The sequence below is a fragment of the Arachis ipaensis genome, chromosome B6, assembly GCF_059453495.1.
Source record: "Arachis ipaensis isolate K30076 ecotype BB chromosome B6, ASM5945349v1, whole genome shotgun sequence".
Taxonomy (NCBI): Eukaryota; Viridiplantae; Streptophyta; class Magnoliopsida; order Fabales; family Fabaceae; genus Arachis; species Arachis ipaensis.
In genome coordinates, this window is record NC_142441.1 from 97,472,890 (window position 1) to 97,488,450 (window position 15,561).

Sequence of the window (15,561 nt, forward strand, 5' to 3'; positions counted from 1 at the left end):
TTCTCTGGCCTTAGGTGCCATCAATGGTTATGGAAAAAAACAAAAAAGCTATGCTTTTACCACACCAAACTTAGAATATTGCTCGCCCTCGAGCAAAAGAAGAAAGAATAGAAGAATAAGAAGAAGATATGGAGGAGATGGATGGGAGTGTGTATTCGGCCATATGGGTGGGATTGGGTGGGAGAGAGATGTTGAATTTTTGAAGGTAGTGGGTGTATGGATGTGAGTGGTAAATGGAAAAAAAAGAAGGGATGATCATGAATGGAAAGAGAGATGATGAGGTAGGTGGGGATCCTGTGGGGTCCACAGATCCTGAGGTGTCAAGGCATTTACATCCCTGCACCAATTTAGGCATGTAAAATGCCCTTGCACACAACTCTGGGCGTTCAGCGCCAGGTTGGTGCCCATTTTGGGCGTTCAACACCCCTTTGCTGCCATTTCTGGCGTTGAACGCCAGAACCATGCTTGTTCTGGGCGTTCAGCGCCAGGATGCTCCCATTCTGGGCGTTCAGCGCCAGAACTATGCTCTGTTCTGGCGTTTGAACGCCAGACAGATGCTCCTCCAGGGTGTGATTTTTCTTCTGCTGTTTTTGATTCCGTTTTCAATTTTTATATTTATTTTGTGACTCCACATGATCATGAACCTAAGAAAACATGAAAAACAATAAAAATAAGAATTAGATAAACATTGGGTTGCCTCCCAACAAGCGCTTCTTTAATGTCAATAGCTTGACAGTGGGCTCTCATGGAGCCTCACAGATGTGCAGAGCTTTGTTGAGACTCTCCAACACCAAACTTAGAGTTTGGATATGGGAGTTCAACACCAAACTTAGAGTTTGGTTGTGGCCTCCCAACACCAAACTTAGAGTTTGACTGTGGGGGCTCTGGTTGACTCTGCTTTGAGAGAAGCTTTTCATGCTTCCTCTTCATGGTTGCAGAGGGAGATCCTTGAGTTTTAAACACAAGGGAGTCCTCATTCCATTGAAGGACTATTTCACCTCTGTCAACATCAATCACAGCTCTTGCAATGGCCAGGAAAGGTCTTCCTAGGATGATGGATTCATCCTCTTCCTTTCCAGTATCCAGGACTATGAAATCAGTAGGTATGTAAAGGCCCTCAACCTTTACTAATACATCTTCTACTTGTCCATAAGCCTGTTTTCTTGAGCTGTCTGCCATCTCTAGTGAGATTTTAGCAGCTTGCACCCCATAGATTCCCAGTTTCTCTATTACAGAGAGGGACATGAGGTTTATTCCTGAACCAAGGTCACACAGAGCCTTAAAGATCATGGTGCCTATGGTACAAGGTATTATGAACTTTCCAGGATCCTGTCTCTTCTGAGGCAATGTCAGTTGATCCAAATCACTTAGTTCATTGATGAACAAGGGAGGTTCAACTTCCCAAGCATCAATGCCAAATAATTTGGCATTCAGCTTCATGATTGCACCAAGAAACTTGGCAGTTTGCTCTTCAGTAACATCCTTATTCTCTTCAGAAGAGGAATACTCATCAGAGCTCATGAAGGGCATAAGGAGGTTCAATGGGATCTCTATGGTCTCTAGATAAGCCTCAGAGTCCTTTGGTTCCTCAGAGGGAAGCTCCTTATTGACCACTGGACGTCCCAGGAGGTCTTCCTCCTTGGGATTCACGTCCTCTCCTTCCCTTACAGGTTCGGCCATGGTGCTTATGTCAATGGCCTTACACTCTCCTTTTGGGTTCTCTTCTGTATTGCTTGGGAGAGTACTAGGAGGGATTTCAGTGATCCTTTTACTCAGCTGGCCCACTTGTGCTTCCAGATTTCTAATGGAAGACCTTGTTTCATTCATGAAACTTACAGTGGCCTTAGATAGATCAGAGACTAGATTTGCTAAATTAGAAGCATTTTGTTCAGAGTTCTCTGTCTGTTGCTGAGTGGATGATGGAAAAGGTTTACTATTGCTAAACCTGTTTCTTCCACCATTATTAAAGCCTTGTTGGGGCTTTTGATCCTTCCATGAGAAATTTAGATGATTTCTCCATGTTGAGTTATAGGTGTTTCCATAAGGTTCACCTAAGTAATTCACCTCTGCTATTGCAGGGTTCTCAGGATCATAAGCTTCTTCTTCATAAGAAGCCTCTTGAGTACTGTTGGATGCAGCTTGCATTCCATGTAGACTCTGAGAGATCATATTGACTTGCTGAGTCAATATTTTATTCTGAGCCAATATGGCATTCAGAGTATCAATCTCAAGAACTCCCTTCTTCATAGGCGTCCCATTATTCACAGGATTCCTTTCAGAAGTGTACATGAACTGGTTATTAGCAACCATGTCAATGAGTTCTTGAGCTTCTGCAGGCGTTTTCTTTAGGTGAATGGATCCACCTGCAGAAGTGTCCAGTGACATCTTTGATAGCTCAGATAAACCATCATAGAATATATCCAGGATGGTCCATTCTGAAAGCATGTCAGAAGGACACTTTTTGGTCAACTGTTTGTATCTTTCCCAAGCTTCATAGAGGGATTCACCATCTTTCTGTCTGAAGGTTTGAACATCAGCTCTAAGCTTGCTCAGCTTTTGAGGAGGAAAGTACTTGGCTAAGAAAGCCGTGACCAGCTTATCCCAAGAGTTCAGGCTGTCTTTGGGTTGAGAATCCAACCATAATCTAGCTCTGTCTCTTACAGCAAAAGGGAAAAGCATGAGCCTGTAGACTTCAGGATTTACTCCATTAGTCTTAACAGTATCACATATCTGCAAGAACTCAGTTAAGAACTGAAAAGGATCTTCAGATGGAAGTCCATGAAACTTGCAGTTCTGCTGCATCAGAGAAACTAACTGAGGTTTCAGCTCAAAGTTGTTTGCTCCAATGGCAGGAATGGAGATGCTTCTTCCATGTAAATTGGAATTAGGTGCAGTAAAGTCACCAAGCATCTTCCTTATATTATTATTATTTTCGGCTGCCATCTCCTCTTCCTGTTCGAAAATTTCTGAAAGGTTATTTCTGGATTGTTGTAATTTAGCTTCTCTTAAAATTTTTTTTTTCAGAGTCCTTTCAGGTTCTGGATCTGCTTCCACAAGAATGTTCTTATCCTTGCTCCTGCTCATATGACAAAGAAGAAGGCACAGAAAAATAATAATAATAATAGAGATCCTTTATACCACAGTATAGGGATCCCTGTGTGAGTAGAAGAAGAGGGGGAGACAAATAATGTAATATAATGGAAGAAACACAACTGTGAGGAGGCTAGAGATGTGAGATGAGATGTTAGGATATGAATGAATAAATAGAATAAGATGGGAGGGAGGGAATTTTCGAAAATATTTTTGAAAAAGAGTTAGTGATTTTCGAAAATGGTTTTTGAAAAATGTTAGTAATTTTCGAAAATTTTTTTAATATAAAAAATAAAAATAAAAATAATTAGTTAATTAAAAAGAAATTTTTGAAAAAGAGGGAAGATATTTTCGAAAATTAGAGAGAGAGTGTTAGTTAGGTAGTTTTGAAAAAGTTAAGAAACAAACAAAAAGTTAGTTAGTTAGTTGAAATAAATTTTGAAAACCAATTTTGAAAAGATAAGATGTTAGGAAGTTAGAAAAGATATTTTGAAAAGATATTTTTGAAAAAGATAAGATAAGAAGATATTTTTGAAAAGATATGATTGAAATTAGTTTTGAAAAAGATTTGATTTTTAAAATCACAATTAATGACTTGATTCATAAGAGATCACAAGATATGATTCTAGAACTCAAAGTTTGAATCTTTCTTAACAAGCAAGTAACAAACTTCAAATTTTTGAATCAAAACATTAATTGATTATGTTATTTTCGAAAATTTGGTACAAAAATAAGAAAAAGATTTTTGAAAAGTATTTTTGGAATTTTCGAAAATAACTAAGAATTTTGAAAAAGATTTGATTTTTGAAAAAGATTTTGAAAAAGATAAGATTTTCAAATTGAAAATTTGATTTGACTCATGAGAAACAATTTTATTTTAAAAATTTTTGAAAAAGTCAACTCAAATTTTCGAATTTGATGAGAGAAAAAAGGGAAGATATTTTTTTGATTTTTTGAATTTTTATGAAAACATGAAAATTATACAATGCATGAAATTTTTAGATCAAAACAATGAATGCATGCAAGAATGCTATGAATGTCAAGATGAACACCAAGAACACTATGAAGAACATGATGAACATCAAGAACATATTTTTGAAAAATTTTTACTGCAAAGAAAACATGCAAGACACCAAACTTAGAATTCTTTAATGCTTACGCACTAAGAATTCAAGAATGCATATGATAAACATGAAAAGAAACAAAACAAAAAATCATCAAGATCAAACAAGAAGACTTACCAAGAACAACTTGAAGATCATGAAGAACACTATGAATGCATGATATTTTCGAAAAAATGCAAGATGCATATGCAAGTGACACCAAACTTATGATATGACTCAAGACTCAAACAAGAAACACAAAAATATTTTTGATTTTTATGATTTTCTAATTTTTTTTTTTTTGGATTTTTATTTTATGTTTTTCGAAAAATAATTTTGAAAAAGAAAATAAGGATTCCAAAATTTTTAATATGAATTCCAGGAATCTTATGCTCTAAAGCTCCAATCAAAGGGTCAGGCATGGCTTAATAGCCAGCCAAGCTTTAGTATGTAACTCAGACATGACACACCTGACATTCCTTACATTCAACAGCCAATTGGCTAAGAAAGATAAAGAAGCTCTTCTCTTGAGTATAAGAATTGAGACATGGCTTTACAGCCAGCCAGGCTTCAACATGCTCCATGAAACACTAGAATTCATTCTTAAAAATTCTGAAAGGAAAATATATTTTTGAAAACATTTTTATTTTAAAATTTTTTTTCTCGAAAACAAAGGAAGAATTTTTGAAAGATTTTTGAAAAATTTTTTGAAAACAAGACAAAAAGAAAATTACCTAATCTGAGCAACAAGATGAACCGTCAGTTGTCCAAACTCGAACAATCCCCGGCAACGGTGCCAAAAACTTGGTGCTGTTGCCGGATCAAAAGGGAATCTGGCACTGATGTTACCGGACCAAAAGCTTGCCGAAGACTCAAACAATCCCCGGCAACGGCGCCAAAAACTTGGTGCACGAAATTGTGATCTCCAGGCTCGAACAAATCCTGGTAATGGCTCCAAAGCTTGGTGCTTTGATCTTAATTCATAATTGTCACAACTTCGATACAACTAACCAGCAAGTGCACTGGGTCGTCCAAGTAATACCTTACGTGAGTAAGGGTCGAATCCCACGGAGATTGTTGGTATGAAGCAAGCTATGGTCACCTTGTAAATCTCAGTCAGGCGGATATAAAATAATCATGGAGTTTTCGAATAATAAATAATAGAATAGGGATAGAGATACTTATGTAAATCATTGGTAAGAATTTCAGATAAGCGAATGGAGATGCTTTTCGTTCCTCTGAACCTCTGCTTTCCTGCTATCTTCATCCAATCGGTCTTACTCCTTTCCATGGCTGGCTGTATGCAAGGGCATCACCGTTGTCAGTGGCTACATCCCCTCCTCTCAGTGAATAATATGCTCACGCACCCTGTCACGGCACGGCTATTCATCTGTCGGTTCTCGATCATGCTGGAATAGGATTCACCCTCCTTTTGCGTCTGTCACTAACGCCCAGCACTCGCGAGTTTGAAGCTCGTCACAGTCATTCAATCATTGAATCCTACTCAGAATACCACAGACAAGGTTTAGACCTTCCGGATTCTCTTGAATGCCGCCATCATTCTAGCTTACGCCACGAAGATTCCTGTTAGGAGATCTAAGAGATATTCATTCTAGCTTATTTCATGTAGAACAGAAGTGTTTGTCAGGCACGCGTTCATAAAGGAGAAGGATGATGAGCGTCACACATAATCATCACCTTCATCACGTTCTTGGTTGCGAATGGATATCTTAGAAGAGAAATAAGAAGAATTGAATAGAAAACAGTAGTACTTTGCATTAATCTTTGAGGAACAGCAGAGCTCCACACCTTAATCTATGGAGTGTAGAAACTCTACCGTTAAAAATACATAAGTGAAAGGTCCAGGCATGGCCGAGATGGCCAGCCCCCTAAAACGTGATCAAAGGATCATAAGGTAATCCAAAGATATCAAAATACAATAGTAAGAGGTCCTATTTATAATAAACTAGCTACTAGGGTTTACATGAGTAAGTATTTGATGTATAAATCCACTTCCGGGGCCCACTTGGTGTGTGTTTGGGCTGAGCTTAAGTGTTGCACGTGCAGAGGCCATTTGTGGAGTTGAACGCCAGTTTTTCTGCCAGTTTGGGCGTTCAACTCTGGTTTTGGATCCTTTTCTGGCGCTGGACGCCAGATTTGGTCAGAGAGCTGGCGTTAAACGCCAGTTTACGTCGTCTATTCTTGGCCAAAGTATGAACTATTATATATTGCTGGAAAGCCCTGGATGTCTACTTTTCAACGCAATTGGAAGCGCGCCATTTCGAGTTCTGTAGCTCCAGAAAATCCACTTTGAGTGCAGGGAGGTCAGAATCTAACAGCATCAGCAGTCCTTCTTCAACCTCTGAATCTGATTTTTGCTCAAGTCCCTCAATTTCAGCCAGAAAATACCTGAAATCACAGAAAAACACACAAACTCATAGTAAAGTCCAGAAATATGAATTTAACACAAAATCTATTAAAAACATCCCTAAAAGTAACTAGATCCTACTAAAAACATACTAAAAACAATGTCAAAAAGCGTATAAATTATCCGCTCATCACTTACGCGTACGCGACGCCCAAATTAAACCCCTCAGCGCCTGAATTCAAATCATCCACCTCCAATCCTAATTCTCTCTTGTTCTTTTATCTTTTTATAATTCTTTCCTCATACTATTTGTTTTTATTTTCAGTTTTTCTTTGCTTGAGGACAAGCAAACCTTTAAGTTTGGTGTTGTCGCTTCGCTTATGGCTTTTCTACTTATTTTAATAGCAAAAAAGGAAGATGAATGCTCTTCATGGAGGAATTAGATGGCCACTAGCATAACTGAGGTGGTTGAGTTCCTTTCATTATATTTCTCTTCCGTTCTTATGTTGTTGTTGTCTGTTTTCTGTTGCTTTGATTGTCTTCATGATCTTTAGTACTTTCAGTTCTTAAAATTAGTTTCATTCTGTTATTTGTCTCATGTACTGCTCACTGAACTTGAATCTAAAAAGAAAAAGAAAAATAAGTGATGTATTGCATGAGAAATTGAGTTTATATTGAAGAATAGTCTTATTCACTTAAATGTGGTGGTATTTTCTGTGATTCTGAATGCATGACATGAATAATGCATATTTAAATTTGAATCAAAGAATGTTAATGTACAAGGAATAGGGATTTAGAGAATTATTATGGTTTCTCTTAAATAAACAAAAATTTAATCCTTGAAGTAAAAGAAACAGCATTGAAAAAAAAAGAGAAGCAAGGTCCAAGGCTCTGAGTATCAATGACTAGGGAGGTCAGACATGATTAAAAGCTCAAAGAGTTGTTTTCCTAGTTATATGCTTGTGGTGTTCTTGTGTCAAGTAATCCTTGAGACAAAATATTTAGAGTCGAGATCAATTGCAATTAGCAGAGTATGCCAAAGGCTTTGAGCACCACTATCTGGGAATAACTGAAAGAAAAATCAGAACTTCAAAAGAGTTCCCTAGTTAAGTGCTTGTGGTGTTTCTGTGTCAAGTAAAACTTGAGACAAAACATTTAAAGTCACGGCTAGGCTCAAGGTGCAAAGCACCAAAGAAAAGAAAAATTGATGTGTTCAAGGGTTAAATTGAGTTACAAAAGATCAGAGAATTCATAATATTATCCGGATTCTAATTCCGAAGGACAGTAACATTCTTCTGATTCAAAGGAGAGTGAGATGCCAAAACTATTCAGGATTACAGTTGTAAACCCCACTATAAGAAGAGACATGAGCTTAATCGAACTCTCATTCTCATGCAAATTCACATTCTAAGCGTATATTAGTTTGGTTGCTTGAGGACAAGCAACAATTCAAGTTTGGTGTTGTGATGCGTGAGCATCTTTCTTATCTTTTTCTAGTGAATTTGCATTTAAATTGTTAAGTTTTATCAAGAATTAATTATCTTTTAGCCATTATGGATGCTACTTTGAGTCTTGTGCAATTTTATTCATTTTAGGTAGCATTCAGATGGATTTTATGGAGTTTCTGCAGAGAAAGATAAGAAAACAAGGAGCTGACCAGCGAGGAGCGACGCGTGCGCGTGCCTGACGCGTATGCGTGATTTGGAGCTATTCATGGCGACGCGTGCGCGTACGCGTACCTTACGCATACACGTGACACACGAAAAGGACCATCGATGCGTACGCGTGATTGACGCGTACGCGTGACATGGAGAAAACGCAGCAAAACGCTAGGGGCGATTTCAGGCTGAGTTTCGACCCAGTTTTCGGCCCAGAAACACAGACTAGAGCTAGGGGATAGTAGAGACTCAAGGGAAATTCACACAAGAATGATTATGCCCACTCCAAGTTAGGCTTGGACCCTACGAAGCAAGTGGTCCCCATCCATCAATTCAAGACATGCTGATTGCTTTAATTAATTCTGATTTAAAACTTTATTTTATTTAAAAATAAGAAAAGCTATTATTTTAGTTTTAGAAGATAGAATTTAAATTATTTAGGATTAGATATAAAAGGAGATTCCAACAGGGGGATTCCAACACAACATTATTCCATTCCAATTCACAAGTTACAATCCTTATTTTCACTTTGAACCATGAGCAACTAAACCTCCACTGTTAAGGTTAGGAGCTCTGTCTATTGTATGGATTGATTTTATTGTTTTTCTATTTTAATTCATGTTTTGATTTATGTTTAAGAATTGTTTTCGTTCTGTATTTTATGAATTTGGGTGGAACGAAAGTATGACCCTCTTTCTAATTGAGTTCTTGTATAACTTGGAAAAGCTCTTTACTTGAACAACAGCTTGAAAACATATTCTCCTAAATTTCTAATTTATCTGAATTTAACGGGATACGTGACATATAATACTTTTATATTTGGGTAATTAGGATTTCTGTGGCATATAACTAGAATTGAACTACACCCCCTAATTGGAATTAATTGACCAAGGAATTGGCTGTTGATGAATTTTAGAGTAGACTAGGAAGGTCTAAGGAATTAGGGTCTAGTCACATATAGTTTGCCATGAATTAAATCTTACATGATTAAAATAATTTAATAAGAAAATTCAATCTAGAAAATAGATAACTCTGAAGCCTTAACTGTTTCTCCATATTTTATTCCCAACTTATTTACTTGCCTTTCTTTAATATTCTTTATATTGTTTAATGTCTTTGAACTCTCAAACACTATTTTCTGTTTGCCTAACTAAGTAAATCAATTAACCATTGTTGCTTAGTCCTTCAATCCTCATGGGATCGACCCTCACTCACCTGAGGTATTACTTGGTACGACCCGGTGCACTTGCCGGTTAGTTTGTGGTTAGAATTACCGCACCAGTTAGAAAGTAGAAAAGAGTTGTGTGTTAGTTGGAAACAAGAATCAAGGTGCATAGTGGATGGAAACTCAAATTTTAGGATTCATGGTTGGAGTGAAGCTCAATTCAAGGGATCTAGGATGATGAGTAGGAGTTACAAGGAGAATTCAATAAGTTTATCAACCAATTGGAAGCATGAAGTTCAAGAAGAAAGGGGGTTGACAAACGAAGTTTGAGACCCCAGAATATACATAGATAATCATCAACTTTGGGGCCTTGGTACTCGCTTGAGATCCTGGAGGACATTGGAAATGCAAGCATTGGTGAGGATTCAAGGAAGGATTTAAGCATAAGCCACTATAGCAAAGTCCCTACCAAATGTCCAACTTAAGGACTTAAACTAAAAGTGCTAGGTGGGAGACACCCCACCATGGTAACCTCTTTCCATTCTCTTGTAGATATAATAAATGAATGAATTGAGTTACCATTGTAGGTAGTTTTTCTTAATTCCTATACTCTTTACATTTCTTTGATAGATAGGTTGCTTATTAGATTCATGCTTTGATTAGAATAGTTGTTTTTGAATTGTATTTTTCTTGAAGTGCAAGTTTTGTTTGTTTTGTCTTTGAAAAATTTTCAAAAAAAAAAACTAAAAGATTTTTGTTAAATTTGAATTTTGGTTGCTTTAGAGTGTTTATAGGTTAGGAGAGTGCCCTGTTTCTATTTTCTATGTTTCAAAAAAAAAAAGTCACCCTACGCGTAAGAGTAGGCAACGCGTACGCGTCGATTGCACTTCCGCAACTCCTGGTACAAAAACCTGAGAGTTGTGCGAGAGTTGTGCTGGTTTTGTGCGAATAGCACAATTTGTCATCCACGCGTACGCGTGGGCGATGCTTACGTGTCACATGCACTTTCTGCATTCCACGCGTATGCGTGGGCGACGGTTATGTGTCGCTTGTCCCTGCTGCAATCCATGCTTAAGCGTGGGCGACGCTTATGCGTCGCCTCGCGCCCTGTTTCTTCTCCTTTCTTCTTCTTTCTTTCTTCTCCTTTTTTCTTTTCTTCTTCTTTCTTTCTACTTTTCTTCTTCTCTCTTCTTCCTTTCTCACTTTCTTCTTTTCTCCTATGTCAAAAATAAATAAATAAATAAATAAGAAATTTCACTTTTTATTTTTCTCATCTTTCATTTTCTTTTGTTTATTGCATTTGCATACTTTTATTCATTGCATATGAATTTTGTTTTTGTAGCTTGTTCTTATTTTATTTTCTAAGTTCTTATTTTAGTAAGGGTGTTGAATTCTCTTACTCAATTGTTGAGAACTTTTTGCATTGTTTTGGTGCTTCGTGACTTGTTTAGCATTAATGGTCATATTTGTTACACACACAAGATTAGTGCTTTAGTCCTTCCTAATTCATTATTCTTTGTTTTGTACCTCATTGAGTTAGGATGGGACCAAATGCTTTCATGCTTATCACTAATCTTGTTTGTGTCAATTCATGCTTGAGCTTGATGTAACATGCTCTTCATGTCATTTATTGATGCTTTGACTTTACTCTTGCATCAAGTATTAGTTAATATGCCTTAGCTTATATTGTTTTCTCACTCATATGTTGTAGCTACCATATAGTTGAAAACTTTATTCTTATTTGGCATTAGCCCCAGCCTATGTTCTATTGCTTTGATATCTTTGTTGTATGCTTAATTTTCTTTCTTTTTCCTCTCCTTTTAGGATGGCCACCAAAAGGAAAAGGAAAAGCATTCTAAATGGGGCAACAAACAAGTTTATCCACACGAATCTTTTGGAGAAACTCATCAGTTGTAGCAACCCGTCCACCTTGCTCTTCTTTGCATGCACCGAGGACGGTGCAATCTTCAAGTGTGGGGAGGTTCGGTCGATGACTGACCTCCGTGGGTAACCACTACCTTTTTCAACACCAATGTTAGATTAGTTGTTGCATTGCATAATAGGTTGCATGATAGTTAGAATCTGTACATATTTTACCACTTCTTTCTTATTTTAGGACTACTTGGTTAGGGTGATAATTGATTTTCCAAGAAACTATTTTAGGGCACCCTACCAATTTGAAAATTTTTTTGTTGAACTTGCTTGAAAGAATTTATTTTGGAACATGGTTTTTGAGCTAAGAACACAAGCATGTGAGTTTTGAGCCTAATTGCATGGTTACATCATATAACCACTTATTTCTATTCTTGTGTGCATTATTCTCTTTCTATGATTGTAATCCTTGATTTGTTTTATTCTTTATGTCCATTATTCCATGTATACATGCACTTATATGATTGATGCCATCATTTTATTTAGCTCACTTACCCAAATAGCCTACCTTTCATCAACCAATATTAGCCAATTTTGAGCCTATTTAATCCCTTTTGTTCTTAATTTTAGTACATCACTACTTCTAAGTGAAAAACAATAAATGTTCCTTAATGGATCTTTGATTAGCTTAGACTAGTGAGTGTGTATCATTCAAGTGTGGGGAAACTTGAGACATTGGTTGAGGTAAAAGGATGTTTTGTATTTTCATTGAAAGTCATGGGAATTGGGTACATACTCATGTATTAATTATGTTTAAACCATATGCATTTATGCTCTTGTATATATTTGTAGTTCGAAAATAAAAAAAATACAAATACAGAGAAAAATAGAATATATATATATATATATAAGAAAAAATAGAAAGAAAAGAAAAAGAAAAAGAAAGAAATAAAAAGGGGACAAAATGCCCTAAAGTAAGATTCAATAATAATCAATGCATATGGGATGTGATAAAAAAGGAAAATGCATGAGAGTGTGAAAAAGTGAAGAATGGGTAGTTAGGCTTATATTAGATTTTTATAGGTTGTTATATAGGTTAGGTGGGAAGTTTAGGTTAATCAAAGATTCAAATTTCAAGCTCACTTGACCATATGCATTCTTACCTTTACCATAGCCCCATACAACCTATGAATAAGTCTTCATGATAAATGTATGCATGCATTGAATAATTGTTGATTGTTACAAGAAAAATAAATCATGGAAAGCATGATTAGAAGAGAATTGAGTGAATCAACCCTATACACTTGAGCGACTAGAGCGGATACACTTCCGGTGAGGGTTCGATGCTCAATTCCTTGTTCCCGGCTTTTATGAGCTTTCTTCTTGCAAGTTTACTTGTACTTCATTTTGATATTTGAATTGGTGGGATTCATGAATCATCATACTATCTTTGCCCTACTTGCTTATATATGTTCTTGGAGATTGATTCATTTTTAACCAAGTAGGTAGAATCTCTTTGCATTTTGTTGCATTCATATAGATAGGTGCGTATAGTTTCTTTACATTAAATAAATGTTCATACCCCTTTTCTTGTCTTTCTTGGTTTAGCATGAGGACATGCTTGGTTTAAGTGTGGGAAGATTTGATAAACCCCAATTTTGTGGTTTATCTTGTGCTTAATTTAGGGGATTTTATCAACTTTTCCCACATTTATTCAATGAAATAGCATGGTTTTGTAAATTCTCCTTTATTTGTGCTTAAGTGTGAAACATGCTTCTTAGGCCTTAAAATAGCTAAATTTAATTCACTTTAATTTCATTCGATACCTTGATATATTTGTTAAGTAATTTCAGGTTTAAAAGGCAAAGATTGAATTGAAGGAATGAAGAAAAAGCATGCAAAGTGGGAGAAGAAATGAAGGGAATTGCTAAGCTGTCAATCCTGACCTCTTCGTACTAAAACGATCATAACTTGAGCTACAGAGGTCCAAATGAGGCAGTTCCAGTTGCGTTGGAAAGCTAACATCTGAGGCTTCAAAATGATATGTATTTTGACATAGTTGCCTAGCGTTTAGGCAACGTGCATGCGTCGACCATGCGTGTGTGTCGCAGGATCAGCATGTGCCATTTTGAGCAACTAGTGGCCAGCAATTTTTGAGGCATTTTGGGCCCAATCTAACTCATTTTTTATGCTATTGAACCCAAGGATTTAAGGGGGATGAACCAAGGAGCCATAGTTTAGTTTTCATCATAATTTAGATGTAGTTTTCTAGAGAGAGAGGCTCTCTCCTCTCTCTAGATTAGGGTTCTTAGTTTACTCCTTTTTAGATCTAGATCTCTTTCTCCTTCTCCTTCTATTTAGTTTTCCTTTACTTTTACTTGTTCTAGTATTTTACTTCTCTTGTTAATTCTTTTATTTTGTTAATTTTAGTTCATGCACTCTTTTGTTGATTTCAATTCTCCTTTAATGCAATTTATGATTTCCATGTCTTTTTATATTTGCCTTAGTTTCCATTGTTGATTTCTTGCTTTGATTAATTATAGCTTCCATTAATTCTTGCAATTGATGATGTTTATTTTTATTTCCCACTAGGTGTTTGATGAAATGTTTCTTTTAGTTATGAGCTAGATTTTTCTCCTTTTGACTTTGATTGAGTAATTGGAAACTCTTGAGTTATCAATTTCTCTTGTTGATTGACAATTGAAAGTTGCTCATTGACTTGAATGCCACTAAAGCTAGTCTTTCCTCATGATTTGACTAGGACTTGTGGACTCAAGTTGATTGTATCCACTTGACTTTCCTTCATAGTTAGAGATTAACTAAGTGGGAGCAATGGACAATTCTTGTCACAATTGATGATGATAATGAGGATAGGACTTCTAATTCTCATTCCTTGTCAAGAGCTTTCTTAGTATTTAGCTTATTTCTTTTGCTATTTACATTTCTTGCCCCTTATTACAAAATCCCAAAACATTCCTTCATAGCCAATAATAAAGCAATTCATTGTAATTCCTAGGGAGAACGACCCGGGATTAATACTCTCGGTTATTTTTATTGGGGTTGAACTAGTGACAACCATATTAAATTTGATGTGAGGATTTATTGTTGGTTTAGAACTATACTTGCAACAAGAATTTATTGTGAAATTCTATACCGACACAAAATTTCTTCTCATCAACTATATGGATAAGTTTTAATTTTATACAGAAAAATAACCATTTGTATTTATGAACTTTGTGAACGCTTATAAAAGTACCCATTAAAAAAAGAAATTAATGATATACTCATGAAAAATGGGTTCTATGTGACAAAAGTACTTAAACCCTGATTTTTTGTTAACTTTTTTTAATAAAATTTTGAAATTATCCCAACCTTTTATCTTCAACCTCAACTCCACCACCACTTCTTCTTCTCTAAATCTCAAACTTTCACAACAATCACGACCCAAACATTCCTACCACCTCTGGAACTCTATCCTTTTCTGCATCTAACACTCCTAGTCCTTTGTTGCCCGTCCCTTTCGCTTCCAATCCTCTGTTGCTGCCCTTCAAAATAGCTCCCTGCTTCTACACGAACCTCCCAGAGATGACATCATAGTCAAATCGAATGCCGTCATCGAAGGCCCTACCTTACCAGTGCTGCTCATGCTTCCACAGTCGTCGTCCTCTTCCGAAAACCTTATTGCATTCTCTGAAACTCTCGAAGTCGACACAAAAGGCGTATCGCACGACTCCACCACCATGATTTGTTCTCTTGGCTCGATCCCCTTATTCAATTTTGACGACAATCCCCGCGCGACCGCTTCCTCTCCTCGCACATGATTGTCCTTATCTTGGCGAAACATGCAAAGTTTGGCATATTCGTGGCTACTACTGATAAACCGCTATTTTACGGTTTATTTTGTATTGAATTGAATGGATTTTATCCATTATTCTCACACTTATTCATACAATTTGCATGTTTTACAATTTCCTTCCTAATTTTGTGCTGTGATTGAAAACATGCTTCTCTGGCCTTAAATGTGCTAATTTTTAATCCTCTTTTATTACCATCAATGCCGTGATATGTGTGTTAAGTGTTTTCAGGTTTTATAGGGCAGGAATGGCTTAGAGGATGGAAAAGAAGCATGCAAAAGTGGAAGGAACACAAGAAATTGAAGTTTTGAGAATTTGGTAGCGACACGCACGCATGGTCGACGCGTACGCGTGACTTGTGCATTCGACAGATGACGCACACGCGTGGCTGACGCGTACGCGTGACAGAGCGTCACATGTTGCATTAAATAAAAAATGCTGGGGCCGATTT

The 15,561-nt window shown here is 36.6% G+C and overlaps 1 non-coding gene across 1 annotated transcript; it reads left to right on the plus strand.

The window, feature by feature from the left end:
- Positions 1 to 2,439: 2,439 nt before the first annotated feature.
- On the plus strand, positions 2,440 to 2,547 carry LOC148561897 (small nucleolar RNA R71). The gene has a single exon (XR_015886872.1). It is a non-coding gene; the product is annotated as a small nucleolar RNA R71 (small nucleolar RNA).
- Positions 2,548 to 15,561: the final 13,014 nt, after the last annotated feature.